Raw genomic sequence first — 23,278 nt, forward strand, 5'->3', positions numbered from 1 at the left:
CCGAAATGGCAGAAGAACGATCGAGCGCGCGGGCGGACGGGGACTCGTTTCGCAAAAATATTATAAAGCAGAACCCGGAACAACGACCATTTATGGTGAATCCCATTCATGAATATGCTAATACCTTGATGCATGGTGGGTTTTATTTTTGGTTTTGTTTTGCCTTTTTGCGCTACGGTGGAGGGGGGGCTCGGTGTCATTATGGTTATGTTGAGGTGGCCTAATTTCATATGCAACTGCTGCTGCTGCTCCTGCTCCGTAATCATGACCTCATGGACGGTACGGAATTCCGGAGGTTTTCAGCCTGTACAAATCGGTGTCAAACTCTTTAAATATTTGTTCCCGTGTCCCAGGCGACCTTACCGCAGATTCAATCGCAGATTACGCTGCTATCAAGCACCCGTTTTGCCCGCACACCGATGGTGTAATTGAATGAAGCATAAACAATGCTCTAATTTGCAATCGAATTGGTGGCACCCCATGGGAATTCCCTGTCCCCGGATAACGAGCGGACATAACCGGAAAGCAAAGGGGACAAAAAACCGCACAACATGATTTGGTGATGACAAACCACGTGTCGTCAGCTCAGCGGCTGCATTGCTCGTGTTCTGGGTCAAAAAATCCTTGACACAAAAATGGTGCCAACCCAGCTCGTCATTTATTTATGGGCTCCCGTCGGTTCCCGTATGCCAGCACCCGGGGTGGTGGCAAGAGAGCATATTTCGTCCGATCGGATAAAATGCAAAGAGCTGCCACCGTGTCATGCAGTGCAGCATGAAGCTAGGAAGAGGCCAGCGTGTATGAGTGCAAATAGTTTGCTTTCCGGTGTTCCGGTTAGGACCAGTCGCGGTCTCTATTTTTATCATCAAACAGTGCAGCAGCACCCCGGCTGGCAGTCGACAGTCGGTCGTTTCCGGTGCGGTGCACAGGCACATTTCCGCTCGACAAATTGCCCGTTGATGATGTCCCTCTCAGTGTGCGCCCACATGGCCCGGGTATGTGAAAACACTTGAGAATGATTTTTAATATTCTAAACATAACAACTGGCCAACTGGTTTGGCACGGTCCCCAGTGGGCTGATGATGAAAAATCAATCTGGCACTCGCCCGACGTCCCGCCCACAGCTCTGTCCTCTAGCACCGGAACGCTGAATCTGGTTAGCCAGATTATTGTTTGCAGCTAATCTCTCTCTCTCCCTCTGTGTCCGTATCGAGGTCTAAGCCAACGCGAAATGACCGATGAACATTCTGACATTCGCCACCAGAAACAACAAACTGACCAAATCGCACCGAATGCACCGAAAATATGATCAGTCCGCTTGTGTTTTTGGGCCGGCCACCGTGGCCATCATAACACATGATGGTGCTCTGGTGGTGTCCGAATCCAAAACAATCGACCGAGGCACCGAGAGACCGAGTTTGATTATGTTTGAACGGATTATATCGAGAAACAATTGTGTCTGTGTGCAGCGCAGCGGATGCTCGTCTCGCTCGTCGTTTGGCCATCTCATGTCGTCTCCTTAGATCCGGCGTGGCCACCCCCGCTCGCTCCGGCGATGCCCGTATTTGTTCGAATCGGATTCGTTGTTCATCAATTATTATTAATGCGCATTGCGTGTAGGATGGGAATTGCATCGGAATTGGCCACTCTCGGTGTGCCTGGTGGTGTGTCGCCTCAGCATCGGCTTCGATGGCCGTATCAATAACAGCGAAACAGTTGCATCGTGCAATCATATCGCATTGATGCCGTACATAAATCGACCTAAACAAGTGATCATTTTGGGGGGCGGCAGTTGGTGTGGCAGATAGCAAGAGAGAGAGAGACACAGAGAGTGTGGTCGCTGTCGAGGGATTCGGTTTCGATTGCGAGTCAAACTCGGTAATTATTGATTCGCACGCATATCTGTCGTGTGCAGGCAGAGGTTTTCCCACGTACCCACCACCACTTGCAATTGTTGCAATTATGCTTCACCATTTCAACGGCCATTCACAAAAGTGGAATCCTTTTATTATAGAGAATTTATATTAGCTTGATGGCATTGATTTGTTTTTTTTTTTGCATGTGGATTTCTATTGAATGGCAGCCGTTGATTTGCAGAATTGTTAATTATTTTAATGGTATGATGAATGAATGAGTTAACATGTTGCATATAGCTATGTTGGGATACAAAAGCATTGCATATCCTTTAGGAATTCAAACTATGGTTATCATTATATTAATGGATTTTTTGTGGTGCTAGATTTATTTTAAGATTAGATTTTAAACAAATTGTTTAATTCAAATCAGGGAAACCAGGTGCAATCCACGTCCTTTATATCAGTGAGCTCTTTGTTCGTTATGAATTGTGATTGTTAAAATTCATGAACACAAAAATTGGCGGCCGTTTAAAGCCACACAGTAGCTTCGTTGAGATGATTGAGATTATTTTTAGGAGCACATAATGAAGGCATCATTCAAAGCAGCAGATGATGTTCAAAGATGTTATCCATCATTCTTTTATCTGACAGGCTGATTACTTTATTAGGTCTAGCAAAAACGGTACTTGTAAGTATTGCTATTGGAACCAATTTTAATGATAAAACTGTCGGATTAAGAATAATCTGCTTGATTAATTCTTTATGTTTAGTCTTAATTTCGAGGATAGCAATAGGCGGAATAATACTCCTGTGCGAAACAGCTTCTATGTTTCTATTTAGTTCTCTACGTTTTTAAAAAGAGGACAAAAATGTTGTACAGACAGTTCTATAGAAGTCTTCCTGTGTAGCACTTTGCAGTTCATCTCCGTTAATCTGGTAATGCAATATATGGAAGCATAGACATCCACTAATCGGTTGTTAAGGGGCCAACATCTTTGCAAACACACTTTGCGACTCGCATTCGAACCTCGGATTAACCATCCGTCCCTAATAGGTGTTCCGATTGGCGTAACGCTTCACGCATTATCACGCCAACCACGGTGAAAATTCTTTAAAGGATCATCACTCGCTTTCCCCGAAAGACCCCCCGGAGAGCGCTTTAAAAGGTAAACCGAAAACGTGAAATTAGCCCATACCAACGGGCGTTCATCGTCACCTTCGTCGTCGTCGTCGTCGTCATCGTCGCCGCCACGTAAACCGTTTAACCTCTTAACGTTTAAAGCTTTGGGCTTTGGGTTTCTTCGCATACGCCACGCACCAGAACGCGTCTTATTATCACACCCATGGATGCGTATGCTTGGTGCCAGGGCGCCCCGTCACACCGGTAGGGAACCAGCGCACCATTAATTCTTCAAAACATGCGAAAGCCTACTTGAGCCTCGAACGCACAGTCGCCCGGCCTGGCCGCCCGTGTGCGAAACCGGAAGCCGTAACCTAAATTTGTAGCATCCTGCCAACCGGGGCCCTATCTTAGCTGCTAGCCCCGTGGCGTGAATTCTCGAGCCGAGGTGGATCGAGAGCCGGTACATAGTAGTAGCGAGCGCATATTTTGCACACTCCCCCCCCAGAACGGAGATGGGGGCTTGCGGATGTAATTTTAGAATTTTACATCCTTTTTGTCATCCCTCTCTCCAGCACGCCGGCTGGCAGGCAGGCAGCTGGTAGCTCGAAGAATGTTACCAACTCGCTGTCAAAGCCCGAGCGGAACGGATTCCGAGCGGAAATCCAGTTACCCGGCACCGGCACCGGCACCGACATCGCTTGGTTCGCTTGGCTTAGCTTTGGCATCCCTCCCCACTTCTTCCGGTATGCCAGGTTGTCAATGGCAATGGCTTTAAGAAGAACGCCCTCCCGGGGTTTACTCGTGTGTATGGTGGTGGCCAGATGCCATACGTGTCAACGGAGTTTACTGGCATGCCAAACTCCGACCCGATCCGGGGTCGGTATCGTCGTCACCTGGCACGACCGCGGAGTGATGATGGAGTCGTCCATGCAGTCGTGGAGTGGTCTTCGACTTCGACGCGCTGCTACTGCAACGTTGAAAGGATTTTCCATTATCCAGCGCTGATGGTGGATAGTTGGGTCGACGTTCCGTAGAGGACGTGATGCGATCACAGACTCAGTGTTTAGACTTTCGAACGAGAAAGCGACTCTTCGTGCTTTATATTCGATTCATGGAGCAGCAGCAGCAGCAGCAGCATCAGGGGAGTAGTTGCGTTCTCCTGGGAAGTAATTGAGAGGCGCTACGTCGCTGATTTCGTTCCGAAGATTTGTGGATCAACCAGGATAACGGAACGGAGCGAAACGAAGAAGGCAGTCTGCTCGCTGAGGAATGCTGAGCGATTGTTATCACATCGATTTCGCTCCTGCGAAGCTCTAATGCATCACACACCCAAGCTAAGCTCGAGCTTTCACGTTCACTTTACTGCCCTGGCGCTGCTTCACTTCCTTAGCGAAAGCGATGTTTATCCGGGGCTCCTTTTCCAAACACCATGGTCCTGGTGCCACGGTCCGTGGCAAAGCGATCTTAATCTTGCGAGGCCAACAACCGTCCACTTATCGGATCGGTCAAGATTCGATTCGATTCCGGGCGTCCGGGCGCAAAATGCATCAAAGGACAACTGGGGCCACGAACCAAAAGCACAGACCGACATCCCTCCGCAGCAGAACGCGTTAAGGATAACGACCAGCGGGACCTTTCAGTTCGTGCCATTGCTGGCGTGACGTGGCGTGGCGTGGCGTGGTGTTCTCCTCCTCCTCGAGGGAGATTAGCTGCCTTGGGGCCACCATTTCCTCGACGAGAAAATGCTGCACGCACACACAAAGGCACACACAAGACCAATCCATGGTCCGGTCGATGGTCATAACGAAAGGAAAACAAAACACACGCGTGCCAGCCAGCCAGCCAGCCAGCGAGCCAGCGAGTGAGAGGGCCGCGAGGCGGACGCAATAAACATCGGCATCGGTTTGTTTGTGCTTTCATCCTTCAGGCAACAACCTTTTTGTGGGAATGGGGGAGGTTTGAGGACATCGTAAACCACCCAAAACCATTTTTGGATGATTTTTTTTTTTGTTCTTTCTGTCGTTCCCGTCGTTCCGGTGTTGTTGTTTCATTTGTTTTATGGAGAGCTCGCGCGCTCGAGATAGAGAGCAAATTCCTCTTAAAGGATCCATCTTTGATAGTGACCACCGTGCGGAGCGCCGGGCGTCTGCTTTCGAAGTACAAATGCCACGAGGATTTCGGGGTACAACCTATTTCCCAGTCATCAGACGCAGTTACGACTCCTTTGGGGGATGATTTCGTGGAGCGGCGCTGGAACTCAGAGCCAGAGAAATAAAAGCAACAAAAAAGAAAAACGCAAATTTGTTTGTCCATTTATCTCCATCCTCGCTTTGTGTCTGCAGATCGCGCACCAGTATCCCCTGTCCGATACAACAAAGCGTAGCGAGCGCGGTGCAGGCATTTTCTTTAAATGAAAAATTAAATCCAACTTGTATTTTTCCACTGATCCATTAGCGAGGCCACCTTTTGGGGGGGAGGACCTGACGAGAGCAGCACATGCCCCCCGGGGGGGATGGTGGCTGCATTCCGCGCGTGAGATGTGTATGTGGATGTGTTGTGTGCGCACACGTGATCGCGATGCCAGGATAAGCGAGGGTTTTCGGTGAAATTACTTTTCACAATCGCACGTGCCGCCCGGTGGTGTGCGATGCTATTTATGCAAAGTTCTCCTATAGCACCAAGGCTACAGAACCGTTTATGTGCGGCCCCCTCATTCGGTAGATAAACTGCATTTGCATTTGCAAGCGAGCTAAAGCGCATCGAGCACGGGTATTGGCTATTGTCCTCGCGAATTGGCAGATCGATCGCTTTGTGTCGTTCGCAAGGGAATATCCGATTGGGAGGGAGTTTTTCTCCTTTTTTTTTGGGGAAAAGAGTGCGCCCTTTTCATCGAATTAATTGGTCCTTTGAGAGTGGCTCCAATGCTTCCTCTAGTTGACCTCGAATGAAAAGGGAAAAATGAAGAGAAAGAGAACGATGCTCCGATTTAACTCCGATTTAAGGCACTCGACCTTTCATTGCGCGACTTTCAATGAAGCCAAAGCATGGAAAAAAGAGGCGAGAACGAATAGGTTTAAGGTACTCCCCTCCCAAGAAGTTCTCGAGAACTACTTCCTTCTTTTCAAACATCGTGCACCGTGGCACAAGAACCAGGAAGAACCACCTGGAATCGTAACTCGTCTCGTCGTCGTCGTCGTCGCTGGTGGTGTGCTACTTGATGCACCGTCGCCGTGAATGGTCGTTTATCTTCCCAGAGAGTAGCCTCGCATAGCCTGTTGGATCACGTGGCCTGCCACCGTTTCAAATTAGCCACCTCTTCCCCTGGGCAGCTCGGTTTGCACGGTGGTTCATTTTACATATTTCACTTCCTCCTCGTTATGCGCTTACTAAGTATGCAACTCCTGCTGCTACTACTACTGTTAAAGCATTGCTTGAGGAATTTTTCGGACCACCTTTTTCAACGCTTCTCACGTGCTCGCCCGGGGATCACCGGGAGCCACGGATGCAACACGCAAGCTGTTACAGCATCCAGGGAATGTGGCGGACCAAAGAAAACAACCAATTTGAATGCAAAATGGTCGTCCGCCGGTCTTTATCACCTGGGACGTGTAATGTAAGGTGGCCGCGGACAATAGCGTAAAACATATTTATTGAAACATCACAATGCGCGACAACAACATCAGGCGGCGGACTGGCCAGCCCGAGATGAATTTGAATAATTGCAACACCTTTTTTTCGCAAAGGCCCCCGCTCCTGCGATGCCCCCGTTGACCAGCGATTTTATTATCGTCCATTATTTTAGAACTAATTTTCTCATCGTCTTCGTTGTGTTGGCCAACAAAACACAAGAGGGGGCGCTCGGTGGCGATGTCATTGTGTTGAGCGCGCGAGACCATAAATTACTGACCCCGAAAAAGCACCCAGATCGCGTCTTGGGCTCTTTTTACTTTCCATTCTCTCTCTCCCCATCCCCGGAGGGGATGCTGCCTTTCTGCTCCCTCGAGGACAACCGAGAGTGAATGTTCGCGGTGTGTGTTGGGCTTTCGTAACAGAAATTATGATAAACAATGGGAACGCGTTGCTGCTGCTGCTGCACGAGAGCCACTGGCACAGTGGCAGGAACGACCTGGTCAACCCAGGGCTGGCCTAGCACCTGGGCAACATTATGCAGCAGTCGGCGGGAGCAAAAAGTGGAGCAAACACTCCACCACAGCCTCATTGCTGCGAACTCGTGGCTTAAACAAAAGGTGCGCAAACTGGGCCCGCGATGCGATGGGAAATTGAAGTTCCAGAGTGAGCGCCACGACCGGCCAGCTGGCCGGTTCGTTTCATTTAATAAGAAGAACCCGAACGAGGGTGCGGGGAAAAAATGTGGAAAAAAATCTTTCAGAAATGACTCAACGCGGTGTGGGTCAGTAGGAGATGGTGCGATCTCATTAAAGACATTCGTGGTTGCTGCTAGTGGTGGTGGTGGCGGTGTTAAATCGTGACAACCGTTTTAGTGGACGATCAAGTCTGGTGTAGTAGGAACAGGTAGCAGCCGCTGATGGTGGGCTGTTCGAGAGTGACTAATTCACTTTCTGTCAATCTCGAGCCCGCCTTTCCACGATGTCATGCTGCTGCTGGTTGAGTTGATTTAGAGTGATATTAATGGGGGTACCGCTTTGTGCTGGTACGCGATCGAGAAGCAGAGGAGAAGGAATTCGTTGGGATCCAAGATTTATGCGTGTTAATTATGCTCGCTGCTTGGGGGAGGTCCCGGTGGCGAGCTTTCTTCAGACAAAGTTTCCAAAGTACAGCCGGATGAGGTAACCATGCTCACCACTAATTGACCACCACGAGTAAGAAAAGGTTCGTGACCTCCTGGCGATGGTGATTAAGAAATAGCTTCTTAGCGAGATTCCTTAAAATCATTGCCAATCCCTTATGGATGCGTATCGTCAAAACAAGGAACTGCTTCTCCAATCAGACAGTCTCCGCTGGCCGTACAGCGTTAAAAGCATCGTTAATCAAAAGCAACGGTATCAGCCGCCCAGCGCGTATCATGCTGATGGATGGGAACATGATGATGATGATGATGATGATCATCTTGTGTATCGCTCTCACACGCATCGCGTGCAGTGCCAAGTGCCCTTTCGCGAAGACGCCAAATTGAAACAACAAGCCACAATCATCAAGCATCGTAATTGAGGTACAACGTGAGTGAAGGCAACGGCGTGCTGCGGCTGCTTGCTAATCCGATAAGCCAGTTAAAATGCGTACGATACGGTTCCGATGGTTCGCGAGAGAGCTACTGTTGTGCCTCGGCGGCAGCGGTATGTTGTGGTGGTGTGAGAGGAGTGGCACTTACTAGCGGCAATTCAGTGCAGATTACAACTGTTACAGTCTATAAAGTACACCCCAAACCTCATGCGATGCTCCAATTCCCGGGCAAACCAGTGGCGGCAACGGCCCAGACCCTGCCCCCCCCCCCCCCCGCAAGCACTCGAAGTACTCTCTCAACGCGGGGTGCTGGGCTCGCTTTCCCATACGCGCAACCCGTTCAAGCGTCACGGCTTCACCACACACAGACGGACGCAACAAATCTACTCCCCAATTGCTCATCCATCCTTGCTCAATCGAGCTCTGTGCGCTGTTTCGAGCGCTGAAGTGCCGGAACAACGGAACGGTACTTGGACTCTCTCTCTCTCTCTGTAAGTGTGGCTGTGTGCGGTACGGTTGCAGTTGTTTAATTTAATTAAACCTCTAATTCAATCTTATTTACTTTTAGCTCCATCCTAGATACACACACCGAAGGATGCTTCACTTGCGTGGTGCAACAGACGCTCCACCGTCCAATCCGTTTGTGTATTAAATCCCGCAGCCCGGGTAGCGCCATGTTGTGTTGCTCTGAATGAACGGTGGCTACGGAGCTCGCACTAGAAAAAAGCAGAACAAGAGCGCTGTTCTAAAGTGGTGGGACCATAGTCATCTACACGCCAATACGTCACGATACACAAGGCCGTGCAATCTGCGGTAATCTTAACCGGTGGTAACGCTACGTGAGCACACGGTTCACGTGCTTCTTTTGTCAACACGTGCGGCTTGTGTCTGTAAACTGTTTAAGACATCATTAAGTCGTTACAGCGCCGTCTGTAGCTTCTACTGTTCTGCTTTATCTATGCCGCTGTACAGATAGCACCGGAGCAAGGGCGGCAACAGTGGCCAGAACGAGTAACTGTGTACGAGTGCAGTTGCTATGACTGTGTGGCCCCTGGCCCCACATCAGTTGAGTTGTTTATTTGTTTTCCATTTGGATTTTCCCCGTTCCTCTTTTGTTTCGGGAAATGAAAACCATTTTTCTACCGACCGACCACCGGTTGTTTGCAAGCTACTCAGCGGGATCGTTTGAAATGGTCCCTTGGGGAGAGGATGAGAACGGCTGGGAAGACCTCCTGTGGCCATTTTCTAACCTCATCACACAAGTATTTAACTAGCACTGTAAGCGGTACTGCGCGGCTGCAAGTACCGTGCACAAGGCATCCACAAAGGAATGGACCTCTCGTGGCCACGACGACGAGAGGTTAGAGAGCGAAAGAATGAACCTCGACCCCGGGTTCCCTCGTGGCAGCAGATTATGCTGCCTAACGCAATCGAGTCTCCCGGGCCTAGCGGGAGGTAAATGAAGATAAGTGACCCGCAGCCTAACGCAGCGTCGTCGACGACAGTCATCACCACCAGCGTCCACCGAGCACCGGTCGGCTTATGAGGCATGATTTATGCAGTGGGAAAATTTCGAAACACCGAGACATCCGGTAGACATCATGACCTTCATTTGCCTTGTGTTTACTGGGTGTGGTGTGTGGCGCTGGCAATGGAAAAGTTATGACCGCCCATAATCCTATTAACACGAGTTGGCGCCCCAATAGACCTTAGCTAAAGGAGGAGCAGCAGCAGTAGCAGCAGCAGATGAAGCAGCCGCTACTCAACTGATCAACCCTTGGAGAATGCCTTGCAGTTCACTTGTCTTAAGCAACTTTACCTCGCGAGTGCGCCACCAACTGATTGGGGGAACACAACAAGGAAGCATTGACCGAGAGGCCAGAAAGGTGCATTGCACCTGAAACGGTAAACCTCCAGCGGAATGCACCACCTAGTACCGCCGTCCCTTCCATGTTTTTTGGCCGCAACATGGCGGAACGAAGCGGAAAGTCTTTTGTCTGTACCGTGCCGTGCCGTCCTTGTTCATCGCCCACAATACTGTCACCAGATTCCGATGCTGCCATGATAAATGGTGTCCTGCGTAGATCCCCCCCAGCCCCGGAGTCTTCTGCCAGCAATTTGATGCTCTCAGGGGTAGTTCTAGGAGCGCACACGATCCACACCGGATTCCGGTTCGTAACAAACGCTAATTCCGATCCCGGTTCGGAACCGTCAGTAAACGTGGTGGTGCAGTGTGCGTTCCGGAACACTTTTACCCCAAGATAAGACCGAAACCGAATCACCGCCAGGACGGGAGAACTTTCTCGACAGAATCTAGCATTGTGTCGTCGTCGTCGTCGTTGTCTGGCGAATCAGTTCTCTGGTCGGTCGTTGCCACGACGAACGAACGATCAACAAGGGCAAGGAGGAACGTGTTCCTCGGAAAGTGGATCCTAAAGAGCGTCGCGGGGTTTGGAACGCCATCGGGATAAACTTCCAATGTTTGCTTTGTTGAAAGATTTCCCGATAAAGTGCATTTTCGGAAAGGGGGGCGTGTGGGCGTGCGAATATGCTGCTCCTAGACGACGATGGTCTGTCCTTCTCGGTGTCTTGAGCACTGTATGTGTGTCTTCCCGAAAACTGGACCCAGGACACTAGTACGCACACCAAGTTAGGAAAACCGGAAGCGTCTCTGTCGGACGTGCAAGGCGTGAGTTTGCTGCTTCGACTTCGTCTGCTGACGACGATACTGCAAAAGGAACACGTGCAGCAAGAGCCACGCCTGCACGTTACGCTGTGATGAACGTGATTTTGCTTAAGACAGAATTTCCCATTTTCCAACGCCCCTAGGGATGTGGTGCAGGGGTCGGTGGGTGTGGTGCGCCTGTTTTGGGAGGGAAAACATGGATTCGCGCGCATCGTGGATGCTTCCTCTTTTTGTGGTTGAGTGAATTATGATGATCGTTGCGCCGCGTTCTCAGCGCCGCTTATCAAATGCAAATGAACTGCTTCTCTTCATCCTTCGCTTTCGTGCTCGCTCTGTTAGTTCCTCTCCTTCTGCGCTTTGTGGATGCAATATTTTATGAATTTTGCTGTTGCTTTTTTAAACAAATAGACAAAACGTCAGAGTCAAGTCATGGAGGGTGCATGGCGGTTGCCGGCGAGCGAGCATAAATTGATGCCAAAGGAAAGCGTGGGGGGGAGTGAAGGGGGTCTATTGAAAGAGTGTGAATCACGTTCTTTTGACATATGCCTTCGGTGGCTAGGCGAGGGCCATGAATACATTTTCCCTAGCACTCGAAGAAAGAATACGGTTCTTCGGTGGTGAGGATCCTTCGTCGTCCTCGGCGGCAGACGTACGTATAGGAGGTTCTTCTTCGCTATCAACCGCTGCCCCCGAAAGGATCCGAAAATGGAGTGGCAGAAAATAATAACAAAAACATTTATTTTATTCCGCTTCCCGCCCTTGCTTCATCTTTCGCGCGAGGCTTGGGCGCTGCGGATGCTATGATGGATGTCCATTCACGTGCGGTTTGCTTTTGTGGACAGTAAAACAGCAAAAAATAAGAGCGCGAGCAATAAAAACAAAATGCTCTCTCTAGCTCCTCTATCCTTCCTTCCTTGCTCCGCTAGACATCCGATTCCGGGGGTTTGCCATCAAAAGTGTTGATATTGGATATGGTTCCCACTCCCACTCTTATCGCTCTCGGTGTCCGCCTTCTTTCCTTCCTTTTTGTGGTTGTTTCCAGAGCTGTTGCTGGCCTGTCCGTTTTCTGTTTTTTGGAAATGTTACAAAACAAGGCCGGCCGGCCGGCCAGCTGGTTGGCCGGGCACTCGCAATCAATCGGACACGCCGGGACTGTCCATAATTTGGCAACGCACCGTATGCCCATGTAGCGGCCCCAGTCTAGCTCGGGACCATTAAACAGGCAAACAGAATCGCGTTTTTTTTTTATGTCGCAATCGGCCATATGTTGCAGGTCGCACGAAGTGCGTCCCCTTTCCACGATTGGAGATCGATCTCTCGTGACTTCGGGATAAAGATCGTGGCGCGAGACGCGAAGGGGAAAGTGTGTCCACACGCAGTCCGCTGGCACGATCTCCCGTTTGCTCCGCGCCGACTCACGTGACACAAGGTCACATTCCACCTTCACTGCGTGAGAACGGCACACGATGCGGCTGGAAAAGGATTTATTGGATGCGGGTGCCGCAGAACATGCTGCAGCTCATTGCAGCACAGTCCGTGTCATGCCAAATAGCGGCTGTCCGTTGCATCCTTACACTGCACACCGTTTGTGTTGAATTTACAACAGCTCCCTATATGACCATCGAAACGGAGTTGATTAATGGAAAACTATTGAACGAACGAGCGAAGACTCCCTATGCAGCACATCAGGGATCTGGAGCTTCTGCAGGATCCTTAAGGAATACTCGCAGTGCTTTCCCCCCCTTTTCATGTGTGTGTCCGATAGTAACATCATCCCCTGGATCAGATCATTCACTTCGCTCTAATGGTTTCTGGGCCCTGGCTTCCGACTCCTACTCTGTCCGGTCCTGTTTTTTTCTTTTCCTTCTGCGTGCAAATCGAAGCGAAGCAAGAAATCGTCCAGAACCTCGTCCTCCTGCCGCCCCGAGGGTGTCCATTGTCGTCCCCAGATTGTCGGAGCCTCTGGGCGTGCCGGGCCTATCCTTACCATAAATCATTTGATTATTTGTCGTAAAAATCCAATATTCATGGTCCTCCGGGATCCCTCTCTGTCTCTCTCTCTCTCTCTCTCTCTCTCTCGCTCTCTGCCATGCTCTGGTGTGCTCTTCCATGGGGGCCCCAAGTGGTATCGGGAGAGAACTTTCCTCGTGACTAGTGCGTTCATTCGATCTCCTTCCTATCCCTTTGCAATACTTCTCCGCCCAAGAAAGGAAAAAAACTTTCTCGCCAATCTCGCCGGACCTTCACTCTTGAGCTTTCCTGTTTCTTCTAACTGACTGAGCATCACCAACCGATACCCTATCTCATCCTGTCGGAGGGGCCAGGAGTAAGGATGATTCTTTTCTCGATTTTTTATTTGACTTTTCCTCCTCCGTTCCTCCCGGTTTGATTGACAGCTTTTTCGGCCCCCTGGAACACGGAAAGGGATGGCCTAGAAGAGTCACTTCCCCTTTCTGGTTTGGACACCTCTGCCCTGGAGCTCCTCAGAAGACATTAGGATTCATGAGACAGTCGAGAGAGATAGAGAATCTCCCTTTGCGGGCTTCCGATGTGCCGCTAGATTAGTGAAATACATTTTACATGAAGCCATGTGTCCACCCGAAAGGGGCTACGGTACCGTTCCGGTTCCGATTCGTGGAACTCCTACAAATTTATGACGGTTCGATTGCTGTGCACCACGTGACACCACGTGATGGTGTGAGTTGAGTGAGTGATTACACTTCATGTGTAATAATGCGGACACCGGGCCCCGTCTGCCCACGGCCACGGCTGACCCTTTTTCCCGTTCACCGATTCCGAGCATGTGCAGCCGAAGGGACCACGCCTGCAACAACGTGCCTGAGCGGATGATTACGACTAAGGAGCGCGCTTCGCACTGATCCTGACAGCTGGCCGGTGGCTAGACTGGTGGTTCCGGGTATATTAATAGAACCCGGGGCATCCCAAGCGAACTGTCCAACCGCTTTAAAGCCGTCACGATTAAAGACGCATCCGGTGGTAAGACGTAATTTGTGGCTGCTGCCAGTGACAGTCGACAACCGAACCGAGCGTTTGTCATCCGTTGCAAACCGATTGAATTGAATTGCTTGAGGTCGAAGAGCAGAGACCATGACTGGCCGCATGCTTGCTTGCGATTCCTTGGTGACCCTGGGCTTCTCCTGTCAGCCAACGGTACGCGAGGATGCCTGTTACGGCTTAATTAATTTCATTTTCGCCTAACCACCACCAGGACCCTGGCCTGGCAGGCCGGGAGGGTGTGTGTTTGGCAGGATCGATTGCCACAAACAACGCCAATCCGCGCCTCCATCATGTCCACGATAGAGTTCGATGGAAGCGAGGAAGGATGGATGAGCGAGAGTGGATGATGGAACGCCGAAAACAATAAATCCGAAATCCATCGTCGTTGTCGTCGCCGGATTGTTGGCACAGAGCGAGCGAACGAGCGGGCGAGCACCCGCGACATCACGACGCGCGACGCGTCCGCTATTGGCGCACTCGGTTTCTGTTTGTCTGTATATTTCGCGTTCTGTCACTGCCGCGGCCGTTGCTGCAAACAGTGGACGCGTCGAAATGCAAACTTCCGGGCCTGATTGATTACAGCCAAAGTTTATCAATCAAATTCCGATCGCCTCTGTGTTTATGATGATTTTGTGCGAGCGTCGACGATTGTGTTTTACTGCAGAAAAATTGTCCCCTTTTGTTTTTTTGTTTTTTTTTTTGGGGAGTGAGAGGAGGAGTTGTTGGCAGCCAGCAATGGAGTCTGTCAATAGTGGTTGCTGTGGCCGCTGATTACAAGTTTGCATAGTGGTTCTCCCCTTCCATAACCGTTGGTTAACGCCCGTGATGTTTGTGATCGTCGAAACGGTCGTTCGGTCGGTTTTGGGGGTAAAGTAAATTCAATCAGAATGGTGCAGCAGCTGGAACGAAGAAGAAACTTACCCCAAAGCCCAGTCTCCTTCTTTATGATGGATTGTGGTGCGCTGCAAAAGAGAGAGAGAGAAACAAACAGAACGAAATTAGTCATCCGTGGTGGACTCGCGACGGCATGGCGCTGTTGAATGGTTGTTTTGTTTAGATAAAGTTTTCTGCGACCAACAGCCAGTGGGCGTCAGTCAGTCAGTCAGTCAGTGGGTGTCATTTTCTTGCTTCTTCTCTCGAGAGAGACAATAGAAGAGGGATTACTTGCAATCGTCTTGAGAGGACAATCCGTTCATCCGCTTGTTCGTCCTTAAAGGCATTTGCGGATGATCTGAAAAAAAACCTTATTTGGACGAGGATGAGGATGAAACTAGAATTAACTTGTAAATCAAGTTCATGAACTTGATCAAATGCACTCCAGATTTTGCGGAATTTTGATTGAAAATTAAAAATTATTGTCTTCTGTTGTGGGACTGCATCCAACTTCTATAGGTCTTTTATTTAGTTGCTGACATCATACATCAAACATTATCAAGTTAACAAAACAAAACCTTTTACCATATAAAGAAATAGAGCTTCTACAATTATCCTACGTTCTCAAAAATGTATTGCGAGTCTTAAGTTCCAGTTTCTGCTATTGTTTATCCTAACAACGTTGCCTAATTTTCTTGTTTCTATATTTCGCTGTAAAATAGAATTTGATTTTAATTTAATTTTTTTTTCGCAATGTATGGAACTTAGCAAACAACAAGAAGGTTTAGATAAGAGACACAATCAGATATTTTCTATATCTATGATAAATGATCACGCCAAACCATTTACGATTGAAAACCAACGAGCCACCTTACAAAGCCATTGTTTATGAGGATACTTAAAGTGCATTGCCCTCGCACAGCAAATGCATGCTCTCCCCTCGGGACGATGGCATTTAGTCATACAATTTAATCAATCGCTCCTTAACCACCCTAAGTATCGCTTGGCATTTGGCCTCTCCCTTAATGACCATTTGGTAAGCCTAATCCTTCTTCCCGTGTGGGGTTCGCATGTTCCGTTCCGTTCATCCGTGTCGAACGTCCGTGGTGCGGTCTTCGGTGTAATGCCGCTTGTGATTCGCTCACTTTTCGATTAACAACCATAATCAGCTTCACTCCGAAGTCTACTGTTGCTGCTACTGCTGATGGCGACCACATCCGCCCAACACATACCCGTCGTTCCGACTTTCCCCAGCACGAATTTACTCCCTGAATATATGCTGCTGCTGCTGCTGCTGCACGGGAATGTGTCTTCACAACAATGTGAGTACGTGGGATTATTATTGTTGCTCATCGGAATGCACCGACCACAGACGGGGGAGGCTAGATGAGCGAACGGCCACTAGCTTGCTCGTTCGCTATGCTCGATTGATTATTACATGCAGCAGAAGCAGCAGCAGTAGCAGAAGCATCATCATCATCATCGCGCCACAAGTGCATCGCCATCAATTTAGCGAACGGCGGTTTGTGTGGTTTTTGATCCATTTTCTGCTTTGCTGGTTCCAGAATGGAGTCTCTGTGTGTTATCCCTTACTAATCCATCTCACTGCGAGACCGAAACATGTTTTTTGGGGGTTTTTACAAACCAGCAGCACCAGCAGCATCGTGGTGTTTGGCAACACATGTTGTACTCGCTGGTGATCTAGATTCGCGTGGCACGACATTCGGTGACCACCGACCACAGCACCAGTACAGGCCGGTTACACGCTGAGATCGCGATCCTGGCGTGACGATGCACGGTCGCGTTCGCTGGCGTTTGTTGGAAGCCGCCATTGGAAGCCGCGAGCCTGCGGTGGCTAATTTGATTGAACTGTCCGCATGTGTGTGTGTGCGCGCGAGTGTGTGGTCGGCACCAATGTTTTGTGGACAACCCAACCCCACCAACAACGTTGCGAAATCGTATCGCGGTCCGGTCCAGCAGGTTGATGGATCCGAACAGCGATCGGCCTTGCTACTAGCTGGGAACTGATGCATTCGCGTTCTATTCAAACGAAGAATTGAGCTCCGTCCGTACGGTGGTCTAGTGCTCGCGGAACATCCGTGTGAACCTCCAGAATTCCTGGCAAGAGATTGAAGGTGCACGATGGGTGCCGCCAAGTGTTGAGGCGCCTGGTCGACGGACACATCATTAAAACCAGTCCTCCACCGCACGTTCCACGTATGATTTGATGGACTGCAACGAATGGACGACGGTGCTACCGTGGTACTAGAGCCTTTGCATTGCCATTCGCTTCGCTACCGAAGGGACGCTGGTGCGCTGGTCAAGTTTCTCACGATCATCGCGCCGTCGTGCAAGTATGTAGCTGCTGTGGAGGTGCTGCTAGAGTTGCCAAGGGACGTTAGTATACGAGGGAATTCGTTGCAAAACATTAGCTAAGTACGCTGGTACGCGTTTAATGGACTCTCTTGGGCGCTCCATTTGGTGCTAGAGCGGTCGCAAAGCCCGGTCGGTTGCATTGTTGAGCCTTCGGGAGAGTGAAACACTCTAATCCGCTTCCCGGGTTCCAGTTCAGCTTTCGTAACGCATCGTTCATTAGCATGGTTTGTTTGAAGTGTTTTGAAGTCCCAGTGTCCATCCAGCCCCGTTCACCTTCATCACAGCTCATTGCTCATCGCTGGCCGCAACGTAACCGCGCTACCAGCTTTTATGGTGGAATCCCTGATTAGGTTGCCATAGAAATGGAACACCCGCTCTCTTCCTCTCTCTCTTTGTGCGGCCAAAACAAAAAAAGGACGCCTGCAACTCCCTGCTACCAGTTATCAGCTGGATTGTGTCATCGCTCCGATCCAGTTCAACACCAACCGCCAGAGCGGTTCAGATTTGGATGAAAAAGTGTCTTTTTTGTCTAAATTCCCAACTCAAAACCCCGGCCCCGGCCCTGGCCGGTTAACAGGGCCACCGAAAGCGAAAGGAAGCAGCAAAAATAAGCATAAAACTCTCCAATCTCATCAGCGAGCGACCGAGCGAGCGCGCCAACAGATAATGCGTGGCGGACACCGGATGCATGAATTAATGCAAATGAGAGCGCCGGTGGTGGCCACGGTGGCGGCCGAAACATAAAAGACATTCGGAACGGTGTTGTCCGGTCCGATCTTTAGCCTCGCTGGATGACGGCTGGACGGTCACTTTTCCCATCGAGGTGGTGGCTGGTAGTGAGTAAATAGTATCTGGCCGGTTCGCGCGCTTTGTCGTAACCGCTTGTACGTTACGTGGAGAACAGGAAGTGGCCCAGGGGTTGTTTTTGGGAGCCCAGAGCCCTGTAGATTATGCTTTCGTTGGCGCTGTATTCAAAGAGTCTTGAATTGAATTGGAATCCGAAAACAGCAGCGAGGTCGAGGGCAGCATTTCAAAAGGATAACTACCGGAGTACATTCCAATCCAAGGAACGTTCGTTTAAGACTTGTTCCGTTGCCATACAACTCGTCTCACTCTCTGATGCTCTCTTTGTCTCTCTCTTTGTTTGTTTTTAAACTTTGATTGAATTCACCTCGCGAGCAACCTTCCGGCAAGCGATGGCGCCAGTAGTTGCGCGCTCACATTGCACATCACCATCCTGTCCTGTTTAGCACGGGACATCCTATACCTCTCTGTCCTCGAACTCCTCGAGCGTCTCCTCGAGCATTTCACATTAGCTGCTTCTCGTTCGTTCCACCTTGTCCTGGCGGTACGGGTTTCAATTTTCGATTAAAAATTCCAACCTTATCACCTCACCATTTCCCTCTTCTTCTTCATCTTCTGTTGACACACCCAGCTGGGCAAACTCGTGCACCGTCTGTGTCAATTTCTGGTCCAATTCTTGTCACACACACGGTCTGTCTCCGCATTTCCAATCAGCATAAGAAAGCCAAACAAGGAAAAATCGACACACATCAAAAAAATGGACGAAAAAAGGCAAACAGCAGCCGCCCGGATGTCTTGGTTTTCATTTTCACTCGTCAGGCAGGACGCGACAGCACGTGGTCTGTTCGTTCGTGGAGCACGGTTGCTCAAACCCAAACAAACCACTCCCATCGTTGGGCAGAAAACAAAAAAATCCCCGATTCGCTGGTGCTGGCCAACCGGTTTCCGGTTTGCCCCCAAAAACACAAAGATCCATTTCCGATGGTCAAACGGAACGGTTAGCAGTGGCTCTCCTCTTTTTGTGGCGCCATTTTTTTTGCTGCAACTGCGCGTTTGAATAGACGTGCGGCCATTCAGCGGTGGCAATCAGCGAACTCGAAGTGAACTCGAAGCGAAGCACAACCCTTGGTGTGCATCATCATCATCTGCATTACATTCCTGACCGCCTCGTGGCCATCGTCCCGTCTCACTCGAATTGCTTTCCACCGAATGTCGAATGATGATGATGGGCCCGCATACATCCCGGGTGGCCGTGTGGTTTTTGAAGTGAAAACACATTTGAATCCGCGCCCCGGAATGTGAATTCTCGTCCTCGTCCTCGTGGCGGTCGGTTTTTACATCCATTCGTGTTCCTCTCAGTCGTTTGGTCATTGCAAGGACCACAAACAAGCAATGTGATGTGTGACCCGGCGAGGGGAGGAGGCCGGTCTTCATTTGAATCAATTCCATTCTTTTCGTCAGTTCTTTTCTCAATTTTCCGCTCCCAAAACGGAAGCCCATTCTTTGTGCTTTGTCACCAGCGGCGGGTCCAGAGCCCTGGGAGAGAGGAAATGAGTGAACAGATTCCGGGGCACAGACCACAGTGAACGACAGTGAAGCTCATCATCAGCAGTTTGTGGTGCGCTGCTCCACGGGTGCCCAAAGAAAAAAAAACAAGGGACCAAGGACGACGACTGTCAACTTCCCGGGTTTGAAGTCAACACCTAGAGTTGTGCAAAATTGCTGCAGACCCTCGGTTGCAGAACAGAAATTTGTCACAAATTCGTCCAATTGTTCCTGGGCATTCCCGGTGGTTCTGCCGGTGGTGGTTTTGCTGTCAGTTCAATGGAAGAAGATTGGCCCGGCTTTTGTGTGTGCGGGGAATGGAGAATCACACCAGCAAAAGGCATAAGGGCCACCGGGCAGGAGTGTGCAATCTGCCGCTGTCGACTCGACGAAACGAAATACGTATTTTTCGGCTTCCGTACTCTGTGTTCCGTGGCCGTCATGGAGAGATCCTTTGAAGGATCCGCTTCTTGTAGCGGAGTGACGCGTGCGAATCGGGCAGATCTCCAACAATTTCACGAATATGACGATGGATTGTGTGGCTTTTTTTTGTTGCTGGTTTCAGTGTTACCGGGCACTTCCTTCCCGGCCCGGTTGGCACCGAGTGGCTGATCTCACATCACGTCAATCTCACACTCTCGTCGTGCCCTTCTCACCGGCAGCAGTGGCAACGTGATGCTTGTGTCGTGTTTTGGTTTGATTTAAAAATGCATGTCTTAGGAGGCGATGGCGAAACATCATGGTGCCTCCAGCTGCTGCTGCTGCTGGCTGTCTGTCAGGAAAAGAAGCTCACCAGCCAGCTCGGTAGCAGCAATGGCAGAATATTCGCAAAAAGTGGAACCGAAAATCGCTTTTCGATCTGACGCGTCAGGTATGGCACACGGTATGCGTCACAACCGGGAACCGGAACTCGGGCGCTTCACCAAAAGTGCATTTAGGTGTCATTTCGCTTGCAGCGGACGAGTGAGCATCCATGGAATCCGGGGCCACGTGCCCCCGGTAGAGCTAGAGAGAGAGAGTGGAACCAATTTATTGCCTTTTTCAATGGCGCACTCGCGGGTTAATGCAAATGCAGATGCATTCACGCTTCACTTTTCGTTTCCATCATCAGGCTTCGTGCGGGAGAGGCGTAAATCGATTTTCGTTTACTTTTCCCTCTTCCCCCCTGTTTTGCTCTAGTCTTTAGCATTCAGCGCCCATCAGCACCACCGGGGGACACTCTTCGGTAATGCCACAATTAATTCATGTGTCCAGAACATGATACCTCGGCGTTGGACCTGGAGCGTTGTCCGTTTTCCTGCGTTTCTTTTTAATATTGCTAAGGGCTTTGTTTTGGGCGCACAATCGAGGGCAAAACGGAAATGAAAACGATCATGATGATGCGAGCGAGCCAACGAGAGAGACTGGCGCCACTCCGTTTGGGCGACAAACGGGTTGGAGACGAACGGAAAGTGACAAAAACTTTAACGAGACGGCAAACGGACCGCACCGGATACCGCTGCCGCCACTGTCGCCGCCCTTTAAACGGTGGTTTAGAGGAGAGGATCGGAGCTGACGCCCGAAGATGGAAGAAAGTTTTACTCTTTAAATTGGCTTGCCTGTGGCGTCCTCTTTCCCCCGGTCTTTTTCTATGCTGCCAGCGTGTCTGTGCCAGTGGGCAAAGTTGGCTTCGTTGTTCTTTAAGTGAGCCACTCAGGCAGATCCTTAACGCCATCCATCTCGAACTCACACTCCCTTCGCCACACACCTTGGAATCGATTCACTCGCAGCAATGAAATCAGTTTCCACTAACACACCCAGGCCAGCAATGTGGGGTGGTGGTTCACCTCATGTGTCAGGAAGGATGGAAAAGGATCCGTTGGAAAACGGAGAAGCGGCGGTGGCTGCTGTCTCCAGTAGGCGGCAGCTGGCTGTCATCGTTTTGGGGATTTCCCTTGATTTTTTCCTTGATTTTTTTGTTCCACGGCGTGTTGGTTCCCGATTTTCTCATCATCCTCCGGGCGGTACTGTCACTCTCCTTGCAACCGGTGTGCCTTGCCCGTCTCCCAATCGTGTCCTTTCTCCACCACAAAAGCACGAAAAGCGAGAAGCGAGAAGAGAAATTGAAGTAAACCACAGTAAACGCCACGTCGGTAGTCGGTTGTTCGGTAGTTAATAAAGTTTGAAAGTGACTTTACTCACACACGTTTCGAGTGAAAAGGGGGTGGTTGTGGGAGGTGTCGATGAAGAGTGTGGGAGGGAATGTCTAAGCTCTCTTGCCCACGGACGGCACTCAGCGTGTGGACGAAGCGAACGATCAAGTGTTTTATGTTGCTTGATGGCCTTTTTTTTGTTTCTTATTTTGTTGACCACACGTGTGTGCTGAGCGATGAAGGAGAACAAAACATATACTACCCTCCGGCACCAGCTTTCCTACCCCTCCCCTTTTTAGTGTACTTTTGGAGGTTCGGGAGGCAACTAATGAAATTGTAACTTTTGTGGCTGAGACGACGACGACGACGACGACGAGCGGACGAAATGAGTGGACTTTTTGGTCGTTCCGAGTCCGAGACAAAATTGGAGAGCTGCAGGCTGCGCCTGATGCTGTGTACCATCAGGTCTTTCAGGTGGCAATATGCTGGTCCACACGATCCTCACTGTGCTGCGTTGTGATGATGTAATGGAGTAGCATGCCCGGCTGCCAGGTGTAACCGAACGGCACGATTCGTTCACCGGTGATTGAGCTTCGTTTCCCTTTGATTTCGCTGTCGTCGCTTACTGTTGCGTGACCCCAGGCCTTGTAAACATGGCCACAATCAATATAACACGCGCGTGACCCCGGATTTGCTCGATTTGATGTGATACAAAATTGAAATTTAAAGTCCAGCAAAATGGAAAATTGTGCCTTGTGCGGTGGAATGTCCGCCATTACGGAATGCTAAACGGCCATGTCGATGCCCTCTGTTAGCCTCGACGGTGGTGTGCCAGTGATTAGGTCATTTGTCGCGCGAACAAACATGCCACGTGTGACGAAAGAGAAAGAGAGAGAGAGAGAGAGAGCACGCCATGTCATTCTGTGGAAATGATCTGCGGGCATCATGATATGCCATGGTAGGGCCCTTGAACATGCCCGCCACTCACCACACGCCACTGCACGGCAATCAGCTGCTGCTGCTGCTGATGACACCAAAGACACATTCCACACTCGATTATGTCATTCAGTGGAACGTCGTTGCCACGACGGATGACGGATCTCCGTGTCTCCGATGGAGCCTGTGATGTGGTCAATATTGACCCAAGCGTAATTGCGGGATGTCCAAACAACTCTCGGCAAATCGGCTAATCATGCGTGGCACCTTGCTGAAGATCAAAACCGGGGAGGCAAATGTCAATGTTTGCCCTGGAGCACCGACCAGTATCGTGTCAATTCTCTCAAACTCGCTTGACCGGACAATCTTCACTTTTTTCGCCGGGCCGAGGAATCTTCATTTTGAAAATCATTTCCAAAAGCCGCGCTAGACACGCGAGTACGCTGTGTTCTCCACTTTGATTTGATTGATTGATTCCCGCCAAGAAGCAGAAGCAGAAGCCATGAGATACTCGCACGGCCATCATCATCATCATTCGATCTTAATCCGCGGTTTCGCATAAATTGAGCGACCTTTCGCTCTCTCGTCTCGGTTGATTAATCAGTGGCATTCGGTGCTCCACTGACGCTTGTAAAGCATAATTACTTGTGGCCGGCATACCAACTTTAAATTAGGAAGCTGCCAATTCTTATCATGCGTCTCGCTCCGTCTACCGCAAAAATGGCGT

General features: G+C 50.0%; 2 protein-coding genes across 6 annotated transcripts in view; one reads left to right on the forward strand and one right to left on the reverse strand.

Moving 5' to 3' along the window:
* The window catches only part of LOC126571607 (rab3 GTPase-activating protein catalytic subunit), a 107,365-nt gene that overhangs the window by 40,944 nt on the left and 43,143 nt on the right, over window positions 1-23,278 (forward strand). The gene's annotated exons all lie outside the window — the stretch shown is intronic.
* Window positions 1-23,278, reverse strand: part of LOC126571608 (leucine-rich repeat-containing protein 4C) — a 95,572-nt gene that overhangs the window by 39,237 nt on the left and 33,057 nt on the right. For all 5 annotated transcript variants that reach the window (XM_050230275.1, XM_050230274.1, XM_050230273.1 and 2 more), the window contains exon 2: window positions 14,807-14,847. The gene's annotated coding sequence lies outside the window, so the exon portion shown is untranslated. The remainder of the gene's footprint in view (window positions 1-14,806; window positions 14,848-23,278) is intronic.

The sequence above is a fragment of the Anopheles aquasalis genome, chromosome 2 (assembly GCF_943734665.1).
Source record: "Anopheles aquasalis chromosome 2, idAnoAquaMG_Q_19, whole genome shotgun sequence".
NCBI lineage: Eukaryota > Metazoa > Arthropoda > Insecta > Diptera > Culicidae > Anopheles > Anopheles aquasalis.